The sequence below is a fragment of the Apostichopus japonicus genome, chromosome 9, assembly GCF_037975245.1.
Source record: "Apostichopus japonicus isolate 1M-3 chromosome 9, ASM3797524v1, whole genome shotgun sequence".
Taxonomy (NCBI): Eukaryota; Metazoa; Echinodermata; class Holothuroidea; order Aspidochirotida; family Stichopodidae; genus Apostichopus; species Apostichopus japonicus.
The window spans coordinates 13,712,501-13,717,500 of record NC_092569.1 but is presented as its reverse complement, the minus strand read 5'-3'; the positions used below and the strand labels follow the sequence as shown (position 1 = coordinate 13,717,500).

Here is a 5,000-nt window from a genome sequence, read left to right as displayed (position 1 = left end):
AACAGGCACAACAGCTTTAGCTGGTATTAACAGGTATTAACTGGTAATAACAGGTTTCAACTGTTTTCAACACGCATAACAGTTTTTAACTGGTATTAACCGGTTTCAACTGTTCTCAACAAGTTTCAACAGGCACAACAGCTTTTAACTGGCATGAACAGGTATTAACTGGTAATAACAGGTTTCAACTGTCTTCAACAGGCGCAACAGCTATTAACTTGTAATAACATACTGTATGAACTGGTTTCAACTGTTTTCAACAGGGGTAACAGGTTTTAACTGGTTCTGTTTTCAACATGTCTTTACTGGTATTGAAAACGTTTGAACAGGTAAGAACATGTATGGAAGGTTTTAAGCTGGTTATAACAGTAGGATTTTCCACAGGTTCAATTGTTTTCAACAAGTTATCTGGTGAAAACAGGTGGCGATGAATTTCAACAGGTTAAAATTACTCTTTACAGTTGCACATGATGTAGGTCTAACACTTAACAAGCAAGTTAAGGCGAGGGAGAACTTCCAGCAGATGGAGTAAAAATCACTGTTAACAAAAATCTGAAAATATCATTTTATTCCAACAAAGTTAAGACAAGTTAATGGATCAAACATGAATGGCAAACGTATAGTACTGCACAATAATGCAAAGTTGAGGGCAATGAAAAAGAAAACATAAATTTGGAGTCTAACAAGAAAGCAAACTTCTGAAGTAAACGCTTTCATATTACACATTAAAAACTTACATATATTATGAAATACCAACTAAATATGTTCATTAAAACAATGATTTCATGTATTGCTGTGGCAATTAAGAAAGGAAACTCTATCTGTTAAAACAATATAAAGGTTAATTTTTTATCAATCATTATATCAAATAAAAGTTACAGCTGAATAGATAAAAGTTATTCAAGAGTTAGCTTCTGCATGCTAGGCAGACAATAATAATAGCTAGTCAGACAGTAACCTTTTGAAAGGAATTCTTTCTTAAATTGGCTACCAATCAGATCTTAAAAAACAATATTTACCTACAAAGCATGTATTTGTAATGCATATTTATACTGAACACATATGTGACGACAATATACTGTCTATTCTGGAGTTTGAATAAAAATCTGAATACTGTTTAATGGCATATGTACATACTGATTACTAGAAATGTTAGTTCTTTAAAAAAAAAATAAGGCAAAAGTGGAAAGATGACTTTGCCAAGTAAAAGTCAACATCAGTCTATAATAGTCATGGTTAAACCACTTTCAAGAAAAAACTGTCCAGAAGGTCTCCATTGAAAACCTAAGTTGTAATTGACAGCAACATACTTTCCATTTCCTGAATTTAATTAAAAAACTAAATACCATATAATGGCAAACAATAACTGTTTAAAACATAATAATAAATATGGGTTTAATCCTACTTTGAAAAAAAGAACTGTCTAAAAAATTCCTCTGAAAAGTTAACTTGTCAGTGACAGCAATATGCTGTCAGTTTGAATAAAACTAAAGACTGTTTAATGGTAAGCAATAACCATTGAAAAAAATAATATGAAACTAATGTTTTAAGGTCTTCTTTGTTTTACGATTGACGTCAGCTTCTCGGATATGTATTTACTGAACCTTGCAGATTCCTCAGTAAACTGCAGCTTTCTTTCAAACGTTCCACGAATTTTGCTGCAAGAAACAAAGCGTAGGAACACTTAAGAATTGACTTATCATGATTAACAGTAACAGTGTGGTCCTAAAACTTAACAAACTCTCTTGCATTGCTAGATGAGCGCTTTCATGGAAAGTTGAGGTCAAACTTTCCTATGGTTTAGAATGTCTCACGATATTTATCTCTGTTGGTATCCAACCTGAATGGACTAGCAATCACAGTCTAACGAAGAACATTCTTTTGGTTTAGAATTTGGGTTTGCTCAATCTTTTGGTTGGAAAAACTACACCACTATGGTAGTTTGATTGTAGGCTTCCTGTCAGAACTCAAAGGCAATTAAGAACCAACCAAAATGATATCAGTTGTTAACTCATGATACTGGAATGCATAATCCTACTGAGAAATAGTTCTGTCAGTGTTAAAAAATTACTTACTCCTGAAAAACAGCTTTTTCAGTAAATTATATTGTACACTTGTGTACTAAGTCATGAGCTTGTAATATAAATGGTAACTTGTTTGAAAGCTTTTCATAATGACTAACCTTCCATAGCATTAAGCTTCACGGGAGACAACAGCGGTTTTGCATCTTTGTCACTGTTGAATCGTGTGCAAGCATTCCCAACGACTTTCGTTTTCAAAGTGTTGGTACCCCAAATCAACACCAGTAAAGTCTTCACGAACATAGAGTGTTTCTCTTAACTACAATGGCCTCCCACTTGTCTTCAGGAAGCCCAAAATCTGCACCAATATTGACCTGTGAACAGAAAATATGATATACCTGTAAGCATATATACAGATATAGCATATGATAACTCACATTATCATAAACATACATTAACATTAAAATTTTATATCAACATATTGGGAGGTAAACATTTAAATCAAGGTCCCTCAAGTTATAAGCCAGGAATAGCAGCTTTACCAAATAATTACTAGCTTTGCACTATAACACCAAGTTATTTTTCAAAGCTTAATAACCATGTTTATAATTATCCCAATTCAGTAAAAAATTGGCCAAACTTATGACGCTTGTACGTAAATGATGTACCAGACTGTTTTTTAAATATTATATATATACAGGTTATGAAAAGTATCTAAATAATATCATTACACATTTGGGTACAATAGTTAAACTCACCCTCCATCTTTTTTCTCTATGGCACTTGTTCCTTTGCTTTTTGGACTTTTTGGACTGGTGTCGTACATCACAGGAAACCTCACCTGGATATTTGGTTTTTCAATTCTTCCTGGAAAAAGGAAATAGCAAAGCAGCAGTAGTCATGAATCATTTGAAAAAATGAAATAAAGTTGTCACCAAAAAGTGATGTGAGATTTGCTTCCACAATAGTCTGAAAAAAAAGGATTCCCAAAGTCTGAAGCAGACTGTATAAAGCTGAACATTTGAACCAGAGTGTCATCATTGCAACCAGAATCAAATGCCCAGACTACAGAGATAATAAAACATGGGCTAAATCTTTGTTTGTTTTTAAGATCTAAAAATACAAGATTTTAGAAACACAAATGCACTGAGCCAACTTATTTATAGGCCTAATTGTTTTAAGTTGTTATTTTGCTTGCTCACTTAACAAGTCTTATTTAGACCTAGGCTAGAGAAGAAACAGTTCTTTGTCACACTAGGCTAAGTCAGTTTGTCTTTCACTCGTTTTTTTAGTCTTACTGGTAGTAGTACTAAAGTATAAAATACCGGTGACTAGCCAACATAATTTGTTCAGCCTACTGTAACAGTAAGTTTGAAGGTCTAGCCTTGTTTTATTCAATATCACATAGCCTACCCATTTAGATTCACATGGGAAATTCAAGAAATCTTTACCAAATGAGTGTGGACCTAAGCTTCAAGTAAACTACAGTATTGAAACTCAGTCCCAGCATTTGTTTGGAAATAAATTAGAAGATTATGTGCGACTGTTCAATCTAGCCCAATACACACATAACACATTAATTGGTGTTTAGAATGCACAGTTTAGTGTTGAGAATGCACTGCAGTACTCAATAGAAAACCTAGGCTACTCACTGTCATTGCACTTGTGTATTGCGAAACGCTAGCCTAACAACGGTCACAAGTGCCAGTGGCCTAACAATTAACGTTAGTTTTACCTCCAAGTTTAAGGAACAACAGGTAGGCCGATGGTGGCGGTTAATACTTCCATTCTTCTATAGATCTTCTTGGGTGATTAACAGTTGAAAGTTGCTTAGAGTGATCGTATTAAACCATGCCAAGCAATGCTTACGCTGTGCAATGCAAGTTGCCGTTGCTCCTCGGTTTCGAAATTGAATATGGTGTTGAAGTCAAAGTTCAACCTCGTACAAAATGTGATTATCGAAAAAAATTTAAAAATTGTCTTTGGCCCCAATTTGAGAGTTTCATGTCACTAAAAATTACAAATATCATTAATTGATATCAAAAATTTAAAACAACAGTAAATAAGAAAGAATTAAATCATAATACAATTTAAACATTAATTATTTTTATCTTGATCTTGACTTGGCAATATGTGTCTTACTTTCTTAGACTATGAATCACTGATCTAAATATAGATGCGAGCTCGTCTCAATCTTTTGATGTATGTGTATGCTACGTATTCATATACTATCTGGAAGAACTCTCTCATAAATTTAATGTGAATTTTTCATTTTACCTTAATGTACCAAATAGGATAAACAATTCAGTGATCAGACATATGTTATACCACATCTTTGCAGTGGCAAAGCCAGCGAGGGCGGGGAAGGGGGGGGGGCAGGGGAAAGAGTACCTCCACAAAAATTTTTGGGGACGTGATGTCCGACGGTGAAAAAAACGAAGGGAGCAAAAAAAGAGGAAATAATTGCATTATTTTGCATATAAGCCCTTTATGAGAAACAAAAATTTTCAAGCCCCCCTCCCCTCATAAACCTTCCCTGACAACGGTGATCCACCATTATGTGCCTTAAAGTGGAGACAGAAATTTGAACCAACTGGTACCTGTTGAATGCAACTGGTGTAACAGGTACCTGTTAAACCAGTTGTTTTCAACAGGTACCTGTTAAACCAGTTGTTTTCAACAGGTACCTGTTAAACCAGTTGTTTTCAACAGGTACCTGTTAAACCAGTTGTTTTCAACAGGTACCTGTTTAACCAGTTGTTTTCAACAGGTACCTGTTAAACCAGTTGTTTTCAACAGGTACCTGTTTAACCAGTTGTTTTCAACAGGTACCTGTTAAACCAGTTGTTTTCAACAGGTACCTGTGAAACCAGTTGTTTTCAACAGGTACCTGTGAAACCAGTTGTTTTCAACAGGTACCTGTTTAACCAGTTGTTTTCAACAGGTACCTGTTAAACCAGTTGTTTTCAACAGGTACCT

The 5,000-nt window shown here is 34.5% G+C and overlaps 1 long non-coding RNA gene across 1 annotated transcript; it reads right to left on the bottom strand.

The window, feature by feature from the left end:
• Window positions 1-918: 918 nt before the first annotated feature.
• On the bottom strand, window positions 919-4,809 carry LOC139974182 (uncharacterized). Its single transcript, XR_011795414.1, has 4 exons — window positions 3,757-4,809; window positions 2,780-2,888; window positions 2,183-2,395; window positions 919-1,658 (listed from the first exon to the last, which is right to left on the bottom strand). It is a non-coding gene; the product is annotated as an uncharacterized lncRNA (long non-coding RNA).
• Between the last annotated feature and the right edge of the window lie 191 nt (window positions 4,810-5,000).